The sequence below is a fragment of the Bos mutus genome, chromosome 24, assembly GCF_027580195.1.
Source record: "Bos mutus isolate GX-2022 chromosome 24, NWIPB_WYAK_1.1, whole genome shotgun sequence".
Classification (NCBI taxonomy): domain Eukaryota; kingdom Metazoa; phylum Chordata; class Mammalia; order Artiodactyla; family Bovidae; genus Bos; species Bos mutus.
The window spans coordinates 54286639-54314282 of NC_091640.1; the positions used below are offsets into that span (position 1 = coordinate 54286639).

The 27644-nt window shown below is 40.3% G+C and overlaps 1 protein-coding gene across 4 annotated transcripts in view; it reads left to right on the plus strand.

The window, feature by feature from the left end:
- Nucleotides 1–27644, plus strand: part of RAB27B (RAB27B, member RAS oncogene family) — a 179792-nt gene that overhangs the window by 97280 nt on the left and 54868 nt on the right. Inside the window, exons 1-2 of one of the 4 annotated variants that reach the window (XM_070361526.1) lie at nt 14521–14996; nt 20531–20667. The exons of 1 other annotated variant lie outside the window; for it this stretch is intronic. The gene's annotated coding sequence lies outside the window, so the exon portion shown is untranslated. Of the gene's footprint in view, nt 1–14520; nt 14997–20530; nt 20668–27644 lie in introns of those variants that run through there. 2 more of the 4 variants (XM_070361525.1, XM_070361524.1) reach the window with 2 other exon arrangements.

Sequence of the window (27644 nt, forward strand, 5' to 3'; positions counted from 1 at the left end):
AGGTGCCAAATCCAAACTAACCATAAGCAAAGCATTAGGAACACAGGACTTAACTATTTAATACTAATAAACACTAAGAGTGGAGAAGGCAATGGCACCCCACTCCAGGACTCTTGCCTGGAAAATCCCATGGGCGGAGGAGCCTGGTGGGCTGCAGTCCATGGGGTCGCTAAGAGTCGGACATGACTGAGTGACTTCACTTTCACTTTTCACTTTCATGCATTGGAGAAGGAAATGGCAACCCACTCCAGTGTTCTTGCCTGGAGAATCCCAGGGACAGAGGAGCCTGGTGGGCTGCCGTCTATGGGGTCGCACAGAGTCGGACACGACTGAAGTGACTTAGCAGCAGCAGCAGCAGAACCAGGAAAGAAACAAAAGGAGGAACAGCCTGTATTTCTGTAAGAACAATAGCTGCTACTCCGTAAATCACGGGGTCATTGAGTTATGAGGTCAGGGACTGTATTCAACTTGGAGATATTTTACGAATTTCCAGTGTTATCAAAAGCCTGTATCTGTAAATATATTTATCCCCAAATAACTGAGGAATGGCCATGTGTGGTTTTACATATTAAATTTTCCCTCTAACTTATTGGGTGGTTATTAACAATTGAATGAATTATTTAAGCAAATATTTCATTTTAATTCCTAACTGTAAAACAGAAGTATGAATGATAATAGTTTTGTCTTTACAGTGAAAGTCTCAAGGAGGAAGAAGAGATCGAAAACTTGTAATCACTTGCTATGAGTTGGAGAAAGCAGATTGCGAAGGGTGATGACCAATGTTAAAAGATCTTAGATAATCAAGTGCAAGTTGGGCCATGAATTTTCTGATTGTTACAGATCCAGTTTAGTCACTAATGAGATGAGGTAAAGCTGAGGGTGCCCAGGAATAGCCAAGGTATTTCTGTGATTTATTTATCTTGTGTTAAGCAGTAGGAGAGTTGCCAATATGTTTACTTTTAATTGTAGCATAAGTTTATGATAACTAAAATGAGAGAATCAAAATTTCTCTTTCTAATTTTCAATGAAAATAAAATACACACGTTTGTATCATGCTGCCTCAAGGAGTTTCCTTAATTTGCTGTGGTTGCTTTTATCTCAGATCACATTCACATTGAGAGTCTGATATTCAGCTCTTTGAATCATTTTTACAAATCTAGTTTTTGAACTTTTAATTTTTCAGTTATGAAAAATAAGATTTGATGAAATATATTAAAATCAGAATGGACAAGTGACTCTTCTCCATCCTGCCACTCCCACTCTTTGAGAAAATTTCCTCGCTAAGGATGTCAAGGCAGTGAACAAATCCATTTATTTATTGACTCATTAAACAAACATTCATTCTTTGGACACATATACTGTTGTCAGACATATGAAATTTTTATAAGCAGAACGAATTATCTTAAATCTCTCTGTTTCTGACATGTAAAAATCAAAGAAGAATCACCACAAATGTCTTTTGGCCAACTATGGAGGGAAAGCCAAGCCTTTTGATTTAGAATGCTGGTTCACCTTACTTTATCCTGAACCTGGGAAGACTTTCCATTCTATGATTTTACACACAGAAGCTTCCAAAATGGTTTCCCTACTAGGCGACGCCAAAGGTTCTATATAGCACATTGCTACAGATAATTCTTTTATTATAAACCTCTTGGACTTAAAGTACAAGAGACAAAAATGCTCTGTCTAAATCTGGATCAGTTGGAGAGACTTTCAGGTAATTCAGTAAATAAGTGATTTAGAGTCATCTAGAAAGTTATGACCAACCTAGACAGCATATTCAAAAGCAGAGACATTACTTTGTCAACAAAGGTCTGTCTAGTCAAGGCTATGGTTTTTCCTGTGGTCGTGTATGGATGTGAGAGTTGGACTGTGAAGAAGGCTGAGTGCCAAAGAATTGATGCTTTTGAACTGTGGTGTTGGAGAAGACTCTTGAGAGTCCCTTGGACTGCAAGGAGATTCAACCAGTCCATTCTGAAGGAGATCAGCCCTGGGATTTCTTTGGAAGGACTGATGCTAAAGCTGAAACTCCAGTACTTTGGCCACCTCATGTGAAGAGTTGACTCATTGGAAAAGACTCTGATGCTGGGAGGGATTGAGGGCAGGAGGAGAAGGGGACGACAGAGGATGAGATGGCTGGATGGCATCACTGACTCCATGGACGTTGAGTTTGAGTGAACTCCAGGAGTTGGTGATGGACAGGGAGGCCTGGCGTGCTGCAATTCATGGGATCGCAAAGAGTCGGACACAACTGAGCGACTGAACTGAACTGAACTGATCCAAGTATATTGGCTTCCCTGATGGCTCTAAAGAATCTGCCTGCAGTGCAGAAGACCTGGGTTCAATCCCTGGGTTGGGAAGATTTCTTGGAAAAGAAAATGGCAGCCCACTCTGGTATTCTTGCCTGGAGAATCCCATGGACAGAGGAGCCTGGCGGGCTGCAGTCCATGGGGTCACAAACAGTTGGGCATGACTGAGCAACTAACACTTTCACATTTTCATCCAAGTATATCATGTAAGAAGCTATCTTAGAAACTGTGTCTATTTAATTGCATTAGTTGCAGTTGAAACCATCTGATTAAGTGTAGAGATGTTTATTGACATTCTTGAAGACCCATTCACCTTTGACACAGGTCATTGTAGAGAATCAAGTGGAGATGTGATAGGAATCACCGTTTTTGTATCTTTCCTAGTAATGACACGAATATCTATAATTCTTTCAGAGAAAAATTATCTAATTGGAAGTGTTCTCTATGGTTGCATTGCATAGTTTGAATATCTTCAAATTAGCTTTCTATCACATTTAACCTATTGGTTAGAGAAAAATGAGATAGATTTGAGTTCCTATTGAGCCCACTGTGAAGCTGAATTTGATTAAGGCATCAGCCCTGACTCCTATCTTTGAATTGCAGTGACTTTCTTATTACTCAGACATTAGTGATATCTCAGGGTTGACTTTCTGCTGTTCGGGAAAAGATCATGTTTCCCCAATATCACCTTGGGAAATTGTAATAGCAACATGATCTTTTGGGAAAACGTACAAAGGAGACAGTCTGCATGGTATTTGCAGAGTTGTTCAGTGTCCTTCCGAAAGATCAAGGGTGAGTCTTTGAATTAAGGTAGGACTTACTCTAGGTTTGAATTTCATCAAACTGAAAACAATTGCAAGCATTCTGAGCTAATCAAATTAGTACCTTTTATCCTGAACATCCATATTAACCAGCCATCCTGTTCTGAAACTGTTCCTTCCTCCCTGGTATAAGCACCTTTCAAATCCATTCCCATATGTATTTTTCACTTCTTTGCTTGTGTAAATTAACAAGTTTCATATTTCTTCTAGTTGTAAGATTCCTTTTTCCGGGTCTGATATTTTGTGGTCTCCACTCCAGGGCATGCTGGCATAGAGCTAGAGTTATAAGTCTAAAAGCACTCGAGCACATAATTAGAACAGCACCATTGGAACCACTTCATGTTACTGCATTCTACCCACATTCACATTCTCCCACCACTGTCATGAGTATCTGAGCCCTTTGGCTTTTATAGGGGGCTCTCACCAAGACATGAATCAAGACCCCACAAACAAAAAGTGGGGTTTGAATGCTTTATAAGATGACTAATACTTACCACATTTTACAGACAATGGCTTCCCAGGTAGCTCAAGCAGCAAAGAACCTGCCTGCAATGCAGGAGACCTGTGCTCGATCTCTGGATCAGGAAGAGCTGTTGGAGAAGGGAATGGCAACCCACTCCAGTATTCTTGCCTGGAGAATCCCATGGACAGAGGAACCTGGGGGGCTACAGTCCATGGGCCGCAAAGAGTTGAACATGACTGAACAACTAACATTTTACTTTCACAGGCAGTGTAATGCAAGAAAAGGAGTTCTTATTAGCTGTGGTATCTTCATTCTGATCAAGTGTTCTTTAACCAGTTCTTTAAAAATATTGTCTCTTTTAAGACCTGCACTAAATATATGACTATAAAAATAAATTACTCACCATTTATTTAAAATAAGTTGAATAGTTTTAACAAAACATGTATTTTATATGATACAGAGAATTTCTTCCATTCTCCCAATCTTCAGGAGCAATATGTATAGAAGTTGCACAGAATCGGGACCTATTTAGTGGTTATGGCAGCGACGCATATTTCAGGAGGTATTATATGGGCTAAGGTACCTACAGTTTTCATGCTATTTTGGAAACAGGAAATTTAAATATATCTTACAAATATGATAGAATTATTATAGGTATATAAACTGTTGCCATATTGATTACAAAAATGGATTAAATGATATTTCATGTAATTATGATTTAAGATCATTTAATGAAACAGCCTATTTCTTAAAAATGTAGTTTTAAAAAGTAATCATTTATGGACAGGAGGGAAATAAGAGGGAGGGGATATAGCTAAATGACATTGTTGTACAGCAGAAACCAGTGCAACATTGTAAAACAGTTACATTCCAATTAAAAATAAATTTTAAAAAGTAATTATTTAACATGGGCTTCTTGCATATCACCAAATCTTCATTTGCTAATTGTTATTTTTGCAAATTATCTTCTACTATCATATATGATCAGACACAAAGCACATCATTTCCCAGATTGTGTCTTTAAAAAGATGTTTATCCTGTATTGGTGTCACTCTAGATCTTTTATAATGGAATATTAATGAAAGAACTTTAATTTGATCAAAAAAGTATTTGGAGAAAAAGACATATTTACCTGCAATTACATCAATCGATGTCAGTTTGAATGCTTGAACAGATTACCTGATAATTTGCTAAAACGCCAGCAAACGAATCTAAGACAGATTAAATTATTCCTGGGTGTGTGGCATCTCAGTTGAAATGTTTGCAGTTAAAAAGTAGCAAAAATTGTGAACAAGAACACTGTTTTTTGATATTTTGGGAAAATGACAGAATCACCCTATGTCCATTTACATTTACATGGCAGGCTCATAGGACATTTTATTTTTTATCTCACTGTAAAGCTAGCTTTACACATATATACCCACACACTTCACATGTGCTTTTAAATGACCGTACCAACGTTCATATGTGCAATTATATATGTTGATAAATGACTATATTTATGCGTATGTATATGTGTTGCCACTGTATTCTTTCCTGTCTCCTTAGTTTTTTATCAATATGAATCTATTTCTCCTTAATCAATTTGATAAATTGATGAGTTTTATCATTATAATTTTGCCCATAATTATAGCATTTTTTGTTTTTTGTCTATATGCAAACATTATTCATGAAACCATTTGGTCCCTTCCCACAGAATGTTTCTTTAACATAGAGAGAATTAGGCTAAGTTACATAATTACCATGTAAAGTTCCAGTGTATGTCCATTTCACATTTTAAGAAACCGAGTCAAAATGAAATTAGAAGTGGGGAAGTTAAGACATCACCATAGAATAGATGCTATACATATAATTATGTGAACAGGTCCACTTTAATGCCTAAAACAGGTCTTGATGTGATACACATTTAAAATAATTGCCAGTAAAAATTCATTCAGGTATATATATTCCTTGACATCATGTCTTTAAAAGTAGTTAGGAAAACTAGCATGACCTGGGAGTCCAGTCTTGTGAGTTTTAATCATACTGTGGGGCCTCCTCACCCTAGGGAGGGGTTGATTTTTATTTGTGATTAGAGAGACCTCATATGGACTGCAGGTCAGCAGAGGGTGGAGGCAAGCCTGAGCATGACTACCTGGCAGAGCCTTCACTTCAGACCCAGAAGAGGGGTGAGTTAGGAAACCTCTGATGTCATCAGTGTGGACCTCTTATAAGACGATTTTGAAGTACGAAAGGCAAGCTAAGTCAGTGGCTCGTGTCACCTAGGACGAGAGAGAAGAAACCAATTTTTTGTTTAAAACTTTGAAATGTTCCTTTTCTCAGTGTAAGTGGAAAGTGAAGTCGCTCAGTCGTGTCCGACTCTTTGCGACCCCATAGACCGTAACCTACCACGCTCCTCTGTCCATGGGATTTCCCAGGGAAGAGTACTGGAGTGGGGTGCCATTTCCTTCTCCAGGGGATCTTCCCGACCCAGCGGTCGAACCCGGGTCTCCCGCATTGCAGGCGGACGCTTTGCTGTCTGACCACCAGGGAAGCCGTATTTCAGTGTTCGTTCTCTCAGTGTACCTCACGTTTTTCCTTCAAGTTCTCCATTTCATCTCTAGCGCCTGAGAGCCCTAAGGATCAGGCGCATGTTACTTAATAAATGTTTGCTGAGTCAATAAACGACTGTGCAAACCTCTCAAATCTACCTTCAGTCTGCACCCCAAATTCACTTTCTCCACCGCTCTTAGGCTATTATGCAAAAATATGTGAAAGTAATAATGAATTATAATGTTTCTCTATTGAACATGTATCTTTTGTTTTCCTCTGTATATTTTAAAACTAATATTAATTTTACTAACGTAAAAACATCTCATAGTTTTTTAAAAAGGTGTTCAAATTCTTTAAAAAAAATAGCACAGATTTCCTCTTAAGTCCTAGTCTTAATCCCTACAGCCAAATTCTTGACTTTGACTCTTTTAGTGGATTTTTATTATATTTACTTTGCGTATTTCTTAAAGGTTTGCTTATCCTGCCTTTTTTTTTTTTTTTTTTTAATTTTATTATATTTTTAAACTTTACATAATTGTATTAGTTTTGCCAAATATCAAAATGAATCCGCCACAGGTATACATGTGTTCCCCATCCTGAACCCTCCTCCCTCCTCCCTCCCCATACCATCCCTTTCCCAGTGCACTATTTAAGCATCCAGTATCGTGTATCGAACCTGGACTGGCAACTCGTTTCTTACATGATATTTTACATGTTTCAGTGTCATTCTCCAAAATCTTCCCACCCTCTCCCTCTCCCACAGAGTCCATAAGACTGTTCTATACATCAGTGTCTCTTTTGCTGTCTCTTACACGGGTTATTGTTACCATCTTTCTAAATTCCATATATATGTCGTTAGTATACTGTATTTATGTTTTTCCTTCTGGCTTACTTCACTCTGTATAATAGGCTCCAGTTTCATCCACCTCATTAGAACTGATTCAAATGTATTCTTTTTAATGGCTGAGTAATACTCCATTGTGTATATGTACCATAGCTTTCTTATCCATTCATCTGCTGATGGACATCTAGGTTGCTTCCATGTCCTGGCTATTATAAACAGTGCTGCGATGAACATTGGGGTACACGTGTCTCTTTCCCTTCTGGTTTCCTCAGTGTGTATGCCCAGCAGTGCCTTTCTTTGTTTAGCAATTTAACACACTGTTTATTGACTCTATGTATAATACCTGAGTATTTAGTTCTCTTGCACATATGTATACCATCTTTCCCTATAGTCACACTTCACATGCAGTTATATCGTGGCTTATGTTTACTCTCTTGTTAGAGTTCCCATTATTCTGATTATATTCACATCTGAATGAAATGCTATATTATTACTACTTTTCTTTAGTCATAACCTTTTGTTTCTCCTGGAGTTATTAATATCCTTTTTCAATTTGTTTAATATACTTTGTACCTAATATAAATTATTCATGCATGCATGCTAAGTTGCTTTAGGCAGGTCTCTTTGCGACCCTGTGGACGGTAGCCCACCAGGCTCCTCTCTCCATGGGATTCTCCAGGGAAGGATACTGGAGTAGGGTATCCAGTATCCTCCAGGGCATCCTCCAGGGCATCTTCCTGACCCAGGGATCAAACCTGTGTCTCCTGCATTGGCAGGCAGGTTCTTTACCACTAGCACCATCTGGGAAGCCCATAAATGACTCATAAATGCCCTTAAATGGTCTTTCAAACTGTAACAGAACAGTCTAACTACTTTAACAAACAACTCCAAAAGCTCTCATTGGCTTATCTCAGTGTGAGTTTACTTCTTGCTCATGCCATGGCCCAGAGGGTGATGGTTAGGGTTTCTATGCCACACAATCATTCAGAGCCTCAATTTCTTTCATCTTGGGGATTTAACGTCTTCTAGGGCTTCAGAGCTCTTCACTAGTCTTTATGTCTGGATACCAATAAGGAAAGAGAGAAAGCATGGAGGATCTCACAGGTCATTTTATGGGAATGACCTGGAAGTGGTGTAGGTCACTACTGCCCACATGCCATTGGCTGGAACTCAGTTACATGCCTCCCTACCGGCAAAGGGCTACGAATTGAAATCCAGTGGGACGCTCAGAAGAGAAAACCTGGAACTGGATGAACACTCTGCTACATGGACATTATCCAAAATGTTTCAAGTGTACATGTCCATGAACTAATTATTTCCAGGAGACTTTGCCTCTGCCGTCCACTCTTCTGCTTCTATCCGGCCTGTTGTTATGGAGATTTCACTTCAGTCTCTCCTGTGCTGGGCCTTCATTTCCTGGGTTCCATCTCCTCTTTCTTGATTTATAAGCCTATTTTGGGGATCCTCCCTTAAACACAATAAAGGCATTATGTTTTTGGTTCTTTACACATCTAAACATATTTTAATCACACTTGGCTAACATTGTGTGTGGGTACACAATTTTCATTTCAAAATAGTTTCACTCATAAACTGTGAAGGCACTTAAGGAGTCTTCTGGATCCATTATTGCTCTTGAGAAATCCAATACAATTTTTATTATTTTCCTTTGTATGTTATCTGCTTTATGTTTCTGGAAGATGTTTTTGTTCTTTTTATTCCTGGGCTGCTAATATCTCAGAATGACATATCTTGGTGTGTTCAATAGCTTAACAAAAAATTATACTCCTGGACTGTCCATTTTATAATCCACCCATCTTTCAAATTTGTAAAATTTTGAGTGTATTTTGAATTTTGATTTTTTTTTTTTTTACTATGTTGAAGTCCACTTGTTTTTAATTCATTTTCTACAGGAGCAGAGTAAAAATGCATGTGTTCAGTTCATCTTGTTAAACCACAAAATATTCTAGTTTACTTTCACCAGAAAATAAACCTCAGTCTCCTGGAGGCTGAGTTGAGCAGATGGAGAGACTTATGTACAATTGGTTGATTGTATGGCGGTAGGGAAGTGAACTTTGGGTCCGGACATTCTGAATACAGACATCTAACCAAATCCCTGTGTTCACCCCACCAGCTGGCCTCCTTCTCCGATGGTATTTCCGCCTCCTCGGCTTGAGCCTTTCAGGTTACACAAGGAGTTACTGCTTCTCATCCATCACCCCTCCTACAGGCAAGCAGTATACAACTGCTCCTCTTCCTGATCAGTTACCCAGCTTCCATCTGACTTAGATTTTTCCAAACTGCCTATTGCAGTTTATTTATCTCTTGATTTCTCCTTATTTGTCTTTAAGATTTCATAGCATATAAAAATGTATTTTGGATGCAGATCATTTTTAAAGTCTTTATTGAATTTGTTAAATATTGTTTCTGCTTTATGTTTTTTGGCTGTGAGGCATGTGGGATCTTAACTTCCTGACCAGCGATCAAATCCACACCTCCTGCATTAGAAGCCTTAACCCCTGGGCCTACAGGGAAGTCCTCCAAATGTGTTCATTCTTGTGTCAGAGGAGATTGGGGAGGGAGAGGTGTTTAACCATTTTAAACACCCAGGTGCATTTATTTATCTCTTTACCTTAGTGCTGTATTTATTCAGTGATAAGCTTATTGAGAGAAACTATGTCTATTGAATTTGTGCTATGCAAACGCCAGGTGCAGAAAGGCTTTTTTTTTTTTTTTTTCTGTCACAGGATGCTGTCACCTTGTTTTCATGGTTTTCCAGGGTTTTTTATTCTGCTCTGTCTTTGGTCAGAGTGGCCTTCATGAAGTGGCTGGGAATCATTTTGCTCATATTCTCCCACTGCCATCTCCTCCTTGGAACCCTCTTCCCACAGGGAAGGAAAGGTCCACCCTCTGGAGTAGCTGAAGAGCATGCCCGTGTAACACTAGCGCCTCGGAACTAGAAACACAGGCCTTGTGTAGCAGGTGACTCCTAGAGAGTTGTCCCTGCAGGACTTAGCCCTACGAGGCAGCTGACACACTTACCTTTTAGAGAAGGTGAAGCTGGCAAAGAGAGCAGATGGTAACTGTGTGTGTTAGACTTTCTCACGAGAGGCACTTTCCCTTTAAGTGGAAGGCAGGCAGCACGGTGTCCTGACTACTATGAGCTTTGCCTTCCGGATCAGCAGACCTGAATCCTACATTCCTGGACCTTTGGGATTCTGGGCATGTTGTTGGGACTTTCTCAACCTGAGTTTCTTCATTCTTAAAAATGAGGACAATAAAAAATAATAGATGCCTTGCCTCTTTCAAAGCAACTTTGTGAAAGTCCAGTGAGATGACCTAGGGATAAAGGCACCATCAGTGCTGTTGAATATGGGAAGTAACAGCTGGTAGGATTAAGTAAGTAAGTGAACACATAAACTAAGTGAAGAATACAGATCGCCATTTTATATCATGTACAGAGAATCATTGTAAATTAATGTGCTATGAAAAGAAGAATAAAGTCAAGGCTGTTTATGTATTTCTTTTCTCTCAGGCCCCATAGACACACACAGCAGTACAGATATTGCTGATGCAAAATAGATTATACTATAAACATATATTCCCAGCATATATATTTGAAAATCTATAACCCGAACCTCCAATAATAGTTCCCAGTAGATCAGTATAGTATTTATAAATCAGACTTTACTTTGGGAGAAAGGAGCAGATAATTGTTACCAAAATAATGTTCAGACAACAAAAGACGCTTACTCCTTGGAAGGAAAGTTATGACCAACCTAGATAGCATATTCAAAAGCAGAGACGTTACTTTGCCAACAAAGGTCCGTCTAGTCAAGGCTATGGTTTTTCCAGTGGTCATGTATGGATGTGAGAGTTGGACTGTGAAGAAAGCTGAGCACTGAAGAATTGATGCTTTTAAACTGTGGTGTTGGAGAAGACTCTTAAGAGTCCCTTGGACTGCAAGGAGATCCAACCAGTCCATCCTAAAGGAGATCAGTCCTGGGTGTTCTTTGGAAGGAATGATACTAAAGCTGAAACTCCAGTACTTTGGCCACCTCATGAGAAGAGTTGACTCATTGGAAAAGACTCTGATGCTGGAAGGGATTGAGGGCAGGAGGAGAAGGGGACGACAGAGGATGAGATGGCTGGATGGCATCATGGACTCGATGGATGTGAGTTTGAGTGAACTCTGGGACTTGGTGATGGACAGGGAGACCTGGCGTGCTGCAATTCATGGGATCGCAAAGAGTTGGACACGACTGAGCAACTGAACTGAACTGAACACCCTTAAAGACTTTACTATACCACTGGTCTATGTGCTTTGCTGATCTGAACTCATTTACTGACAATAACCCTACAAAGGCATTTTATTCTCCCCACTTTCAAGATAAGAACACTGAGGCACAGAAAATAGAGCTTCTCCCAAATTTTCTTAGTAGAATAGACAGATTCCTGTGAAACCACATGTTTTCTCCAACACTGCTCTTCACTGCTTTGCTATGGTTTGCTTGCATTTGGTTTGGGTTTTAGGTTCTTTTGTTTTAAACTCCTCCGGCAGCGCTTCTCCCACAATGATCCATTGCTGATAATGTCAGTGCCTCTCCCGTTGTCTCTAAGGCACTCTGTCAGAACTGGTCAAACAGTGAACACTTAAGCAATCACCTCACTGTTCACCAACATGTATGCAAGCAACACATTTGGAACTTTTTCACTTTCTTCACAGTGGGGAAAAATAAGTCAATTGCTATTGTATGTCTTCAACCTTGGGCTCTTACCATCAGTCTAAACACCAAAGATGTCTTAGTCTGTCTGAGATGTGATCTCAAAAGAGCCAGACAGGATCGTGGGTGTGGCCAGATCAGATCAGATCAGATGCTCAGTCGTGTCCGACTCTTTGCGACCCCATGAACTGCAGCACACCAGGCCTCCCTGTCCATCACCAACTCCCGGAATTCACTGAGACTCATGTCCATCGAGTCAGTAATGCCATCCAGCCATCTCATCCTCTGTCGTCCCCTTCTCCTGCCTCCAATCCCTCCCAGCATCAGAGTCTTTCCAATGAGTCAACTCTTCGCATGAGGTGGCCAAAGTACTGGAGTTTCAGCTTTAGTATCATTCCTTCCAAAGAAATCCCAGGGCTCATCTCCTTCAGAATGGACTGGTTGGATCTCCTTGCAGTCCAAGGGACTCTTAAGAGTTTTCTCCAACACCACAGTTCAAAAGCATCAATTCTTCTGCGCTCAGCCTTCTTCACAGTCCAACTCTCACATCCATACATGAGCACAGGAAAAACCATAGCCTTGACTAGATGGACCTTTGTTGGCAAAGTAATGTCTTTGCTTTTGAATATGCTATCTAGGTTGGTCATAACTTTCCTTCCAAGGAGTAAGCGTCTTTTAATTTCATGGCTGCAGTCACCATCTGCAGTGATTTTGGAGCCCCCCAAAATAAAGTCTGACACTGTTTCCACTGTTTCCCCATCTATTTCCCATGAAGTGGTGGGACCAGATGCCATGATCTTCATTTTCTGAATGTTGAGCTTTAAGCCAACTTTTTCGCTCTCCACTTTCACTTTCATCAAGAGGCTTTTGAGTTCCTCTTCACTTTCTGCCATAAGGGTGGTTTCATCTGCATATCTGAGGTTATTGATATTTCTCCCGGCAATCTTGATTCCAGCTTGTGTTTCTTCCAGTCCAGCGTTTCTCATGATGTACTCTGCATATAAGTTAAATAAATAGGGTGACAATATACAGCCTTGACGAACTCCTTTTCCTATTTGGAACCAGTCTGTTGTTCCATGTCCAGTTCTAACTGTTGCTTCCTGACCTGCATACAAATTTCTCAAGGGGCAGATCAGGTGGTCTGGTATTCCCATCTCTTTCAGAATTTTCCACAGTTTATTGTGATCCACACAGTCAAAGGCTTTGGCATAGTCAATAAAGCAGAAATAGATGTTTTTCTGGAACTCTCTTGCTTTTTCCATGATCCAGCAGATGTTGGCAATTTGATCTCTGGTTCCTCTGCCTTTTCTAAAACCAGCTTGAACATCTGGAAGTTCACGGTTCACATATTGCTGAAGCCCGGCTTGGAGAATTTTGAGCATTACTTTACTAGCGTGTGAGATGAATGCAATTGTGCGGTAGTTTGAGCATTCTTTGGCATTGCCTTTCTTTGGGATTGGAATGAAAACTGACCTTTTCCAGTCCTGTGGCCACTGCTGAGTTTTCCAAATTTGCTGGCATATTGAGTGCAGCACTTTCACAGCATCATCTTTCAGGATTTGGAATAGCTCAACTGGAATTCCATCACCTCCACTAGCTTTGTTCGTAGTGATGCTTTCTAAGGCCCACTTGACTTCACATTCCAGGATGTCTGGCTCTAGGTCAGTGATCACACCATCATGATTATCTGGGTCAGGAAGATCTTTTTTGTACAGTTCTTCTGTGTGTTCTTGCCATCTCTTCTTAATATCTTCTGCTTCTGTTAGGTCCATACCATTTCTGTCCTTTATCGAGCCCATCTTTGCATGAAATATTCCTTTGGTATCTCTGATTTTCTTGAAGAGATCCCTAGTCTTTCCCATTCTGTTGTTTTCCTCTATTTCTTTGCATTGATCGCTGAAGAAGGCTTTCTTATCTCTTCTTGCTATTCTTTGGAACTCCGCATTCAGATGTTTATATCTTTCTTTTTCTCCTTTGCTTTTTGCTTCTCTCCTTTTCACAGCTATTTGTAAGGCCTCCCCAGACAGCCATTTTGCTTTTTTGCATTTCTTTTCCATGGGGATGGTCTTGATTCCTGTCTCCTGTACAATGTCACGAACCTCATTCCATAGTTCATCAGGCACTCTATCTATCAGATCTAGTCCCTTAAATCTATTTCTCACTTCCACTGTATAATCATAAGGGATTTGATTTAGGTCATACCTGAATGGTCTAGTGGTTTTCCCTACTTTCTTCCATTTAAGTCTGAATTTGGCAATAAGGAGTTCATGGTCTGAGCCGCAGTCAGCTCCTGGTCTTGTTTTTGCTGACTGTATAGAGCTTCTCCATCTTTGGCTGCAAAGAATATAATCAATCTGATTTCGGTGTTGACCATCTGGTGATGTCCATGTATAGAGTCTTCTCTTGTGTTGTTGGAAGAGGGTGTTTGTTACGACCAGTGCATTTTCTTGGCAAAACTCTATTAGTGTTTGCCCTGCTTCATTCCATATTCCAAGGCCAAATTTGCATGTTACTCCAGGTGTTTTGCTTAATAAAGATGTGTTCAGAGATTGTGTGTGCTCCCTGGTTTCCTCTGATCTCATAGACAGGACCCCTGTTGACTCAGCTGCAGATCTCTGAAATGACTGTAGGAGGCAAGGGTGAGGTGAAGCATCCTTGTGAATGGATTCCTATGAACAGACCCTAACTTTTAAAACACGGATTTCCTTCTCAGCCTTTTTATTTCCGGAGGCCCCTCTCCCCTCTCCACTGGCAACTCCTTGGTCTCTAGTTAACGAAGACCTCCCCTCCCGGAGGAGAAAATGCAGTGCCCTAGAGGCCGTTTTCACAGTGCCCAGGGGCTCTTTGGAAAAAAATCCAAGAAAACATCGAAATCAAGGACTCAAAATGAGCTGGCTGTTGGGGCTTGGAGACCCACAGAGCCGAGAACTCGGAGCAGAAACCGAGCGCCTTTGAGTCACCAGCAAGATTAGCCGGAGGTGCGCCCAGCACGTCCGCCTTAGGACTGGGAGACACGCCTTCGTCAGACGCGAGCCCTGCAGATCCCGGGCTCGGCGGACTCGGGGGTGGTGCTTCCAGTCCTGCCGCTTGCAGTCCCGACGGGCAGGGGCTAGGGACCCGCCGGCTGTTGGAGCGAGCCAGAGCCACAGGTTGGGGGGGAAAAAAAATCGGAGCGGTGCCCGGGACCGTCGCCCTGGAAGGCAGACCCCGGGCCGTGGCTGGTGTCCAGGAGTTCCAGGGCTTGGGGAAGGGGGAAGGAAACCTCTGAAACCCGACACCTCTCGCCAAGGAAAACTTCGCAGGCTGGTGAGTTGGGGCGGCCAGCCGGGCTGTTATTGCTGGAATGTGTTCCCACCCACTCGGGGGTTTGCTGAGCGGCTCGCCTGCGAAAAGGAAGTGAGACGTGGATGGGGAGATGTAGGCCGGCGGCGACGGACCCCGGGTCTGGAGCGGGGTTCGGGGTGTGAGCGCCCTGGATCGGCGGCTTCCACCCGGGATTCTGGTGCAGGCGTGGTAGGGGCGCGGATGTCTCAGAAAACTGGCTGGTGTCTGTCTTTGTTTTGGTCCTCGCCGATCAAACAGCTGGTTGGGATTTTTAAAAAAGAACCTGGCTTAGCAATGTCAGTTTCCTTCCATCTGTATCTCAAAGACAACCGAAATAACAATTCTTCATCATCATCGTGTTTCGAGGTTCATTTAAGGAGAAGTCATTTCGTGAGGTGAGACAAGGGATTGTCCGTCCTCAGGTGAAATAGCCCCAGAGAAATCAAGAGTCTGTCTGATAGTTTTTTTTTTTTTTTAAACCTGTTCTTTCAGAATTGTGATCCGGGTATTGCAGTCCTAGAAGGGTGTGTACACGTGTGTTTGTTCAACTGGTCATAATAAATGAGCTTCCAAGAGTTTCCAACTCCGCACAAGCTATTGAATCAGGTGGAATGTCCCTAAGCAGAAGCTGGAGTCTCTGTCCCTAAGGAAAAGGCTGAGTTTGGTCAAAGTCATCAGACTTGCTACTAGCTGTAACCACTGGTTAACATTGTTACTGCTTTTTATTTCGAGACCTAAAATTAAGGATATGTATGATTCCAGTTGTGTATCTGCTGCTGCTGCTGCTGCTAAGTCGCTTCAGTCATGTCCGACTCTGTGCGACCCCATAGACGGCAGCCCACCAGGCTCCCCCGTCCCTGGGATTCTCCAGGCAAGAACACTGGAGTGGGTTGCCATTTCCTTCTCCAATGCATGAAAGTGAAAAGTGAAAGGGAAGTCGCTCAGTCGTGTCCGACTCTTAGCGACCCCATGGACTGCAGCCTTCGAGGCTCTGAGTTCTTAGCAACAAAATTATTATTGAACATAATAATAGTTATAGATTTTTAGTCTGTTTCAAAGATGTACTGTTCTTAATATTCAGTTACATTCATACATCTTCAGTAATATTATAGATAAACAAACATATATCTATCTATCTATATATATGTTTTATGTGCACGGTTATAGAGTTCTAAATTTGAAGTTAACAGAAAAGTTAACTTCAGCAGTATAGCCTCAGGCATTTCAGTTTATTGAATTTTCAAGCTACAGTAAAGTCCAAATTGTAGTAAGAAGTGAGAGTCATACCTGCCTTGTGCTGTTCCCCCATATACTTATTTTTCACAGTTTCCTATCATTAATCCTCTACCTGGAGGGAATCAGTACTTCTTGAAGGCAAGAAGAGATTTTAGGAATGACCAAAACAAGTTAATCTTGGCAGATAGTTTAATGTTAAGGAGGCTTTTCTGCTTACAAACTGACAGTGGCCTCCCATAAATGTTACCATCTTTGCTTTCGAAAGAACAGAACCTTGCCAATGAAACCGGACAAGCCTGTTCTCAAAGATGCCAAGAAGGAATCAAAGGGTATCTGTCATATGTAAGCAAACCACAACTCCCTCATAGGCCATTTCTGGAACAGGAATCTGACTACCTGATAGGGAAGGTAACTCTAATATAATTGATCTGCTCAGCTCCTTGGCACACCAGCTTCTATTAAAATTATCTACTGGTTTCTGAACTGCTTTTCATTATATTTAACTGTACTTCTGGAAGGATAGAAGCCATCCAAAGCCCCAGGTGGTTCAAAAACAGAACTCTGCTGTTTTCCCACCTTCAGCCTGGGAGACTTTTGGTTGGGTTTTTGGTCTTGCAGATCAGGACAGCATGAAACATAGACCAACTATTCACATAAAGCTCAGCTCACAATTAATCCAGTTTCTTGAGTTGATTCATCAAGGTAGGTTAACCAACCTTGGTTCTGCTCTTAAGCAAGTAATTGCAGTTTTGAGAGACAGGAGAACAATTACTGTAAAAACAGACAGGACAAACTAGGTGTTTCCCATGAAGGGTAAGTCATTGTTGGAGTTGGTGGCTGAATGGTGTAATTTTTTCACTCATTATTAGGTGTAGAATGGAGCTGACATTTATTCTGTAGTAGGAAGTAGCAACACCATGAAGCATAATAAAAACCAATTGTAAACTCCGTAAATGGAGTTGAGAGAATTACTAAACTTGTTTCACTCCCTTTGCAATCATTATTCATATTCTTTAAATATTAACCATCTTTCATAAGCCCTCCTTAAATGAAGGAAACTTGTCTGGATTATCAGTAATGAAAATAAAATGCTGTTTAACACATAGCCAAAAATTTCTAAATAAGTTGTCTTTTCTAAGTAAACAACTGGTGAGTGCAGTTGAGGAAAAGAACTTACATTTCTTGTTCACTTCTTAAACATTTATTAATAGTGTCAAGCCTTATTCTGGGCTCTGTGTGAACAGAAGTGGACCAAATGCACAAGAGTGACTGGACTCCAGAGAACTTGCCTTTTACTTTAGAGAATAAATGGATGTGCAAGTTATATCTGTGATACATTGGAGATAAGAGCTAGACGAGAATGTAAAGCAGAGAAGGAACGAACAGTGGCAGTGACACGCCCAGTCAGTGTTGAAACTTTAGATCAGGTGCCCAGGGAAAGTCTAACTGAGAAGGTGACATTTGAATGTTGGTCTTACGGAAGCTCAGGACAAGGAGGAAGAGCTGTCTAGACTAAAGGATCAACAAGCAAGAGTTTGCCTGGCAACTTCCAGAAGTGGCAAGGAAGGCTGTCTGTGTCCCTGGGGGCAGGGTCGTACTGGGGCAGGTCACAGAGGGCTTTGAAAGCAAGCATGTTGGCTTTTGATTTTTATTCTGAGTGAAGGAAGGCGACACTATCATTTAGATATTGTCTGTTGAAAAGAAGCTGAAGTTCCAATACTTTGGCCACCTGATGTGAAGAGCCAACTCGTTGGAAAAACCCCGATGCTGGGAAAGATAGAAGGTAGGAGAAGGGGGCAACAGAGGATGAGATGGTTGGATGGCATCACTGACTCGATGGACATGAGTTTGGGCAAACTCTGGGAGATGGTGAAGGACAGGGAAGCCTGGCAGGCTGCAGCCCAAAGAATCAGACACAGCCTAGGGACTGAAAACAACAGAAGAGACTAGAAAGCAGGGCTAGAGAGGGGCACAGAGTGAGGCTGGAGAGACCACCTGGGTGAAGTGAGTGTAAGTCGCTCAGTCATGGCCGACTCTGTGTGACCCCATGGACTATACAGTCCATGGAATTCTCCAGGCCAGAATATTGGAGTGGGAAGCCTTTCCCTTCTCCAGGGGATCTTCCCAACCCAGGGATTGAACCCGGGTCTCCCGCTTTGCGGGTGGATTCTTTACCAGCTGAGCCACAAGGGAAGCCCACCTGGGAAGTCATTGCAAAGATGGGATAAGGTGTATCTGAGAAAACTAAGAAGTCCACTCCATGAATTATTTGTTATAGAGAATTGTCTGTACTGAGAAGCTGAACTAAATGAACTTCAACCTCTCTTTCAAAACTGTAATCCTACAAACCCAAGAAAGAACACAATTTGTTTGATATTTGATAGATATTATAGATCACATATTAAGAGATAACAGTGAAAATTTAGTTTATACGGTTGTAGAACATAGCATCAAAGTAAAGTAAATAACATCATAGTATATGGCAGTTGCCTGGAGGAGGAAATGGCAACCCACTCCAGTATTCTTGCCTGGAAAATCCCATGGACAGAGGAGACTGGCGGGCTACAGTCCATGGGGTTGCAGAGGGTCAGACATGGCTAAGCAGTTGAGCTTGCACACATGTGTATATAGCAATTGTAGCTGCCATAGAAACCAAATGTCTAATATTCAGAAATGCAAGAACAACCTTTTTTAGTAGGTAAAACTATATTCAAAGATATCAAGATTCACAGAATCTGGGGAACAATTTTAGAAAAGGCAGATAAGCCCATCATTAATCAAATTATACTGGTGCTGAGTAGTAAAGCTGTGAGTATGGCATTTAGTTTCCTTAAGGCACAGTTTTCTCCTGTGTACAACAAAAGGAATGGACTGATTACTTTAATATCCCTATTGTCTAGCTCTAGACCTGGGTAACCAGGTAACTCTTGCTTCCTGTTTAGTTCCTTACCTTCCTTTTCCCTTGTTTCTTTCCTCTCTTTCATTTATGTACCTATGTATCCAGATAGATAGATATTCATAATTATAGATGTATTTATGTGTATGTGTTTAGATATTCATAATATACATGTATAAGTATATATGCACAATGTACACAGAGAGAAAAAGAGAAAGACATAAATTCTATAAAAGAGGGCAAATTTCTTTTTAAGAGGCTTAAGAAAATATTCAAGATTGTATTTTAGCTTTCTTTCTGTAACCCATAAATTTATTGTCAATTATAGTGATCTTGGGGTCAACCCAATTTGTTTTCTTGTTGCTCTGTTCTTAACTTGCTCAGAAAAGTGAAACTGTGAGTTAAATCTGACCTGAGGGATACAGAACAAAAATAATTAGAAAAGGCAAAATGGGTCTGTGTGACATTTGTCCAATCTACGTAAGCAAGGTCCTCAGAGTCTGAGAAGCTTGTTAAAAGCGTTGCTCAGCTCTCATGGGCTGTGATTCAACATTTTCATAAAGAATGCACTGTTAATATGTGTTTCTGGATACGTGAAAATATTTTTTTTAAAAGTATAGGATGAAACTAGATTTTTCAAAGAGGGAACAGAAAACCTGGCCTCTCTTAGTGCCTAAAATAATAGAAGCCTTTTCCAAGATCGGGAGCTTTCTTATATTCACCCAAGGTGCCTCCTTGAGCTGAGTTAGACCTCGGATTTTCTGAAATCTTTTTTCCAAATGCCGGGAAGCATCGGAGCAATGCACCTAATTTGCTAATTTCTTAATTTTTTTTTTTTTTTTTGAGTGAACAAAACAACTAAAGAGGCAGAAACTGTCACACCCAGTCTTGGCCCTGTCCCTCCCTTATTCAAACTTTGATCTTAATCATTCCAAGGTTGGCAATGCCAGTTATCAAAGGCTGCCTCTCAGAGCTTGGAGGTGAATGATTCTATGAGAAACAATACAGAAAACACTGCAAAACATATCCTAGGAAAAATCACTTTAGTGAAAATATCCTGGTATTTACAACTAAGGGTTAAAAACATGTAGAAACAAATTTAAATAAATACGACATGATATGACAAAGCCCTACTCTTTAATCTTATGTTAGAAATGAGATGCTAAGAGGACGTGGTGTACACACACACACACACTCTGGAATACTGTGCTCAGTCACTTCAGGTGTGTCCAACTCTTTGTGACCCTATGGACTATAGCCCACCAGGATCCTCTGTCCATGAAATTCTCAAGGCAAGAATAGTGGAGTGGGTTGCCATGCCCTCCTCCAGGGATCTTCCTGACCCAGGGATAGAATTTGAGTCTCCTGATCTCCTGTATTGCAGGCAGATTTTTTACCGCTGAACCATTGAGGAAGCCCACACTGAATACTACTCAGCCATAAAAAAGAACAAAAATTGCCATTTGCACCAACATGGATGGACTTGAAGGCATTATGCTAAGTAAAATAAGTCAAAGAAAGGTAAATACTGTATCACATCACTTATATGTGAAATCTAAAATGTTGTTTCCTTGGTGGTAAAAATCTTCCTGCAATGCAGGAGACCCAGGTTTGACCCCTGGTTTAGGAAGATGCCCTGGAGAAGGGAATGGCAACCCACTCCACTACTCTTGCCTGGCAAATTCCATGGACAGAGGTGCCTGGCGGGCTACAGCCCATGGGATCGGAAAGAGTCAGACCCAACTGAACAACTAACCTGTCATGTCAAAGAAAACTAGTGAATAAAACAAAAAGAAGCAGACTCACAGATATAGAGAACAAACCGGTGGTTATGCATTGCGAGAAGGGCAGTACAAGGACTGGGGAGTGGGAGGTAGAAACTACTGGCTGAAAGATCGTTTCAAGGATGCATCGTACAACATGGGGAAAAGAGCCAATATCTTGCAATAACTCTAACTGGAAAATGACTTAAAAAAATCATATACAAATTTAAAAATTAAAAAAAAAATACAGGATGCTAGTTGACGAAGACTGCATAGTAGCAATAAAATGGAATGAACAACTTTGGGTTTGCTTTTTTCTCAGGACTGGACTAAGCCGTCATCAGGTGCTAGTCATTTTGAAACTGACCTAAAAACTGCAATTTCCCCAACCCTCCTTGTTAGATTATAATTTTTTTCACTTAGCTACTAGAAAAACCAAGGAGACAAAGGTAGAATATAGAACTCATTATTAGTACTGCTCCTGGATAGTCTCCTAATGGAGGTGCCCTCTTCCCACCCCAGGAGTTTGCACATTTGGTGAGAACTCATTCCATTTCAGATTGCAAAGAGTATTCTTAGACAAAGGTGAGAGCGAGATGAGAAATGGAAGGTGAGGCCCTATGTCCTGCATATGTTTTGCCCTCTAAGGGGGATGGTTTCACCCACTGCAGGCTTGCCCTACTCTGCAGACTTGGTAAGCCTGGTGAGCATCTATTTCCGGTGCGAGGTGGGGGAGGTCTTTGAGTTTTATGGTGTGGTTTTCTCTGTGAAACGGCTCTATGATAATAGCTGAGTTGTGATGAAGATGAATTTCCTTTGAGCTGTAATGCTCTTCTCTCTGGTTCCCAACACAGCTTTGCAAATCAAGTGTGGTTTTCATGGGTCTGACTCCTTCTGGTTTTTCACGCTTGCCAAGTACACTTTGACTTTTTAAAGTCAGCTCATGTGTGAGGCCCATGGGACCAGAAACTCTTTTCCTATCCTTTACATTCTGGAAGGAGTTGGATTAGGATAATTTTAGTGGAATAAAGACTGAGGTATGCTGCAATTCGTCCAGAGTAGCAATGATTCTTAAAATCAATATAGTGGGGGGGGGGGGCGGGGAATTAAAAAAATCAATATAGTAAATATGCATATACTTAAGGGGATGGAAATGGCAACCCACTCCAGTGTTCTTGCCTGGAGAATCCCAGGGACAGGGGAGCCTGGTGGGCTGCCATCTCTGGGGTCACACAGAGTTGGACACGACTGAAGCGACTTAGCAGCAGCAGCAGCAGCAAGGGGATAGGCTTGGCACCTTGAGAACAGAAAGCTAATTCAAAAGAGTAAATTTCAAGGTTTCATAAATGTTAACTATATATTTAAAGAAAGACATGTATTCTGTTTCATCATGTTTTATTACCAGTAGAAACATTTTTGTCTTATTTCTCAGGAATTATGTTCTTTAAAAGTGTGTAGAAATTGAAATAAGAGGTTTAAAAAATAGTTCACTGCTTTTTAGTCTTTTCTGCTAAAAACGGGTTATTGCACACTGCCACTTGATGCAAAACATGAAAATAAAAATCCAAGAATTCTGGACATCCTTTGGAGAGCACAAATTCTACCTGCAGAGTATAAACTTTAGAGAAAATGCCACGTTGCTGGGAGGCAATTCATGGGGTCACAAAGAGTCGGACACGACTGAGCGACTGAACTGAACTGAGTCATGTTAAAGTTGAAATTTACAATTATTTATTATAATAAAGAGAGCTGCCTACCATGTTAAAACTAATAATAGCAACTTAGTTTCTGGTATAATTTTTACATATCTGAATTGTTTATTAGAAATATTCATTATGTGCTGTTTTTGTGTCAGCAGCATATTTAGTCGTTTGATCGAAAGGATGTGGAAGACATAGTTACTGCTCCTGAAGAGCTTAGAATCTGTTGAGGTAGATCCATGAGCAGATAATTTGAGTATAACCTGGTAAAGTTTGTTAGTGGTTTGAACACAGTACTGTGGTAATAAAGAGGAAGATAAAACCTAAGGGGGCTAAAACCGTAGAGTGAGCAGTTAGAACTGGGACATACAAATGGTCTGAAATTAGCTCAAAAGACGGTTAAGGTTGGAGAAGAGAAGTCAGATTAGAGAAATAATTAATGAATGGCATTGACCAGCTATAGGAGAAAAGAGAAAGTTTTATGGGCTCAACCGTTAGGAGGCATTAGATGAATGAACAGTTCCCAGAATTGAGATTAGGTGTAGAGAAAGTGAAGCACGTTGGAGGAGAAGACCTGAGGCTTTCAGGCACCTATAATGATTCAACTGGATTTACCAGGAAAAAGCCTTCAGGATTCTAAACCTGCTAGGAGAGGTCAGACTGATAATAGCAACTGGGAAGTGCTGGTCTGCAAGTGATCACGAAAATCCCTAAGACCTAATGCCATCTCTGAAGGAGACTCTGGGAAGAGGGAGGTTTAGTGGCCATAAGATAGGAGTCATGATTTTCTTCCTGTTCTGTCAGCACCAATCAGCTTTGGCTAATAAGGCCATTTACATTCTGGAAGGACTTAGGGGAAATGTAAGGTTATATATAATCATGTTGATTGCTATTATTAAATTGGGAGGATAAATATGCCTGTAGCTCTTAGTTATGAATCGGGCATCATTTATCCCTGTATGTGGGGCAACCACTTTAAATATTTCCATGCCCTAGGATTCTGTTCACTCATGTTTTCTCCCAGCCCCTTTTGTGAAAACTGACATGTCATAGCTCGGTTAGGAATGTGTTCCAGTACCACAGAACAAAAGACCGAGCAGAGTACTCAAGTGATTGAATCTATTGATTTTGGCTCATTAATATCATGCTTCAATAATTGATGCCCAGCACATATTAATTGAAGAACAAATTAACTGCCATTCCCTTTGTTGTACTCAATAGCTTTGTTCCAACTCTGCTGCCTCTGAATTTATGACACTTCTAATCTCAGGATCTGCTTACCAAAGCGTAACACAATGTATCTCAATGTTCTAAAAGAATTAAAGGATAATTATCTAGTAACGATTACTTTTGAAATATCCAACCCATGTAAAATACTGTTACATAATTGACTTGTAAATGTGTGTCCATGGACCAAGTTTAAGGCAAGTTATTCTCTGTCTCCCACTTCCTCTTCCCAACGCCTTGTCCATTCCCATGTTAATACTCGTTCCAGTTCATTGTTCAAAACAGTTTGGGAAATATGTTGCTACATTTAAGAACATTCCTTATACAACCATCTGACTGCCTCTCACTCTCCATCGCAACTATTTCTGATTAGTGGATAATCAGCCTGAGAACCTTCTGCATGACTACTTGTCCTATTGAGACGTTCCTCTCTTCTTTCTATGCAGGTGTTGAAGGTCGTCTTTGTTACGGATGCATCATTTCAGGCATCTAGTTCAGAACAAATGTGTTTTTTTATAAAGCCTTCTCATAATATGCCAATAGCTCAGTTATCTGTGTTCTGATTATTATAGATAGAGAAAGAAAAGTTCTAAACAACATTTTCATGACTCATCTATGAGTTAGACACATAATCCATGTCTACAAATACCCCAGTCAAGATTTCTAATTAAAACCATGTTGATTTTAGTCCTTTTTGTTCTCTAGCATTTGGTTACTTACATTATTTACAAGCTGTTACCCAACTGTGAATCTTCTAGATTATCCCCTTCTGTAAATTCATCAATATTTCATATATTCTCTTGGGAAATACCAGTGTCTTTCTTGTTTGAGGTTTCAGTATAGGTAAGCTAGCATTAGGGACACAGATGTCTTGTTTTTGGCACTCCCACTTGTGCGGCAGTATAGCAATAAACATGAAGAAAAGACAAATATCATTGCAAAAAATGCTTTGTGTAACTAATGATGAACATTTATAGATCACTATAAATTATGACTTTTAGGCAGAATTGTCAAGGGTGAAAACTTGCATTGGTGTTTAATCTTGGATTGAAGACTGATAACAGGCTTCCTTATTTTCAGCTTTGAAACAGCAAGAGCTGCAAAATGTATCCACTGAATGAACCAGTTTTCAAGTTCAGGCCATTGTGGAAGAAAATGAGAAGTTTGATAATTTTGATTTTAATGGATGCAGTTTTACAAAGTCTGCGTTGTCTTACAACTGCTTCCTATTTGGAATAATTTTTACATGTTACTTGTTGAGATTTCAGCCTGTATTAGTGAATACAGGCTATATGTCAGAGTGTGAAGGGGATGAGAGAAGTTAAACAAACACTTTCCCATTCTAGCCATAATCTTTATAAATCTAGTTTCTTTTGACATGATTGCCAAAATTGGCCCCAGGCACAATTTAAAGGCAAACCTGAACTGAGTGACCCAAGCAATAGGAAAACCAACTCTTAATCACAGAGTCCCAGCGAAAGGGTGTGTATAGGCAGAAATAAAAGTTTTTGGTCTATTTAGGGCCTTTCTCTTGGCCTGGTGAATTATTTAGCACCCCTAGATACTGAGAATATATTTTAAATACTGTACTAATTTTAAAAAGTCTGAATATACTAAATCTTGAATAACATATTCTTGTTTGTTTATTGCACTTAATAAACTTGTTTATATCACTTAATTCTGATTACTCAGAAAATATTCCTGTTTAACTGGATCTGAAATGAACTGGTGTTAGACTTAACGAGAGTGAATATTTTTATGATATCCATTCCAGGAGTGAGTTTCCAGAACTATGTTCATATGATAGCATTGGGGTCTATAAGTAAATCCGTAACAATAGTAGGTTTTATCATGAACTTTATTAAGGAAGAAACAGAAGTGCTTTTCTGTAAACTTTTGTAGACATGATATATCCTCGGCTTCTCTTGTGTAATTGGAAATAATGAAGCTTTTTATAAGGCCAAATATTCCCTACGGCCCCTAAAATTCTGTCTAGGCAAATAATTTCATGTGTCTTGTTTTATCAAGGAGGGAAGATTGTCTCCTTGTATCTTTTTTCCTTGTCATTTATTGAAGGTGGAACAAAGAATTTTCTTTTTAGTACAGGTCATGAATAAAATTGATCTGTCTTGGAATTTTATCTCAGAGCCTACTTTCCTCTCAGAGCCCACTTTTATCTCTTTTGATACTTTTCTACAGTGCTAGTACCAGTGTGTTGCTTTCAAGCTGGGAAATCAGTGGCTTACTAACCAGTCATTTTGGGGAATTAATTTCTGCTAAAGTAGCTATGACTGAAAACACATAATGAATCACTCTTCCAAGTAACCATGGTTGCTTTTTCACATGTAGCAAAAATCCAAAGGCATGCCTACCGTTAGACATTCCAGACTTAAGAACAGAGTTATAGGGCAACAATTTGGAGCAAAAATAACTTTATCGGTAAAAGCTAATGTAGCCTATGTGGATGGTAACACCCTGGCCCGGAATTCCTGGAGCAACCGCCATTTAAAATCTCCCGTTACTAGGGCAGACTCTGGGTTAAACAGATATTCAAATCCCTAGTTTTGAAAATATGGTCCTTTTGAAGAAAGGATGCCCTTTCTGTAGAGCCTTTTGGAAAGGAAGAGGCTCCACCCTCGGAAAGGAAATTGGCCCTTTCATAGAGTTTGAGGCTTGATCACCAAACTGTTTGAAACACTTCCCTGTGTATCCTTAACAGTAAGTTCTTAGTTTCCTGTCTTCCGGGTGAACCTGACAAGTAGATGTAAATAAACTCAGTTGATAAACCGTCAGACACTGGTTAGTCTGCAGGTTAACAGTAACTGCCTTGAGTATTTTTCCAACAGGAATTGTGGCATTTTTTTCTTAGCTAATCTCAGCCAACTGCTAATATAAGAGGTGGGTTCATAAAACCTGTAGTTTCTCTAAAGAGCTCCAGATCCACAAAGGCAAAATAAATAGCCAACCTTATAGACAGCAAAAGATTTCTTGGTTGTTTGCATCTTGGTAATTTTAGAGTAATCCTTAACACCACTACTATCCTCTGACTTACTGCCTTCAGAAATAGATACCCATCTACTATTCAGTTCATTTTCCAGCCTGCCAGCCTAAAAATACAGACTTGTTACAATAGAATAAAGTGGTTTAAAATTGAGGATTTCGACAATTCACAGGTACCACAAAGAGATACCACAGTGGTGACACAAAAGGATTTCCCAGGTGGTGCAGTGGTAAAAAATCCACCTGCCAATGCAGGAGACGCCAGTTTGATCCCTGGAAGATCCTACCCCAGGAAGATCCCCTGGAGTAGGAAATGGCAAACCATTCCAGCACTCTTGCCTGGAAAAGTTCATGGATAGAGGAGCTTGGCAGGTGACAGTTCATGGGATCAAAAAGAGTCAGATACGACTGAGCACACACACACACACAAAGAGATAACTGTGTGATTTTCTAAGAGACAAAAACATACCTTATGGATCATAGTAAGCAAAACTGCATCCAGTATTTGCCACATAAAAATATTTGGAAGCTCTGTCAAGTAACAAGAAAGATTAAATGTCAGATGGCAGAAGGCTTTTATGGCAGAAATAGCCTTACAGTAAAATTAAAAAGTTCATCAAAGGAAATTTTAGTCCTGGTTTTCTGTCTGTACTTGGCTTATTTCCCAAATAATTAAGCCAGTTTTAGAAAATTTAGAAAACTGCAATGAGACTGGTTTACTCTCTTATTTGTAAGCAGTAATATGTAAGCAGTTTCTTATTTATTCTACTATATGGAGAACCTGTGTCAGATAACTACTGACATTTTT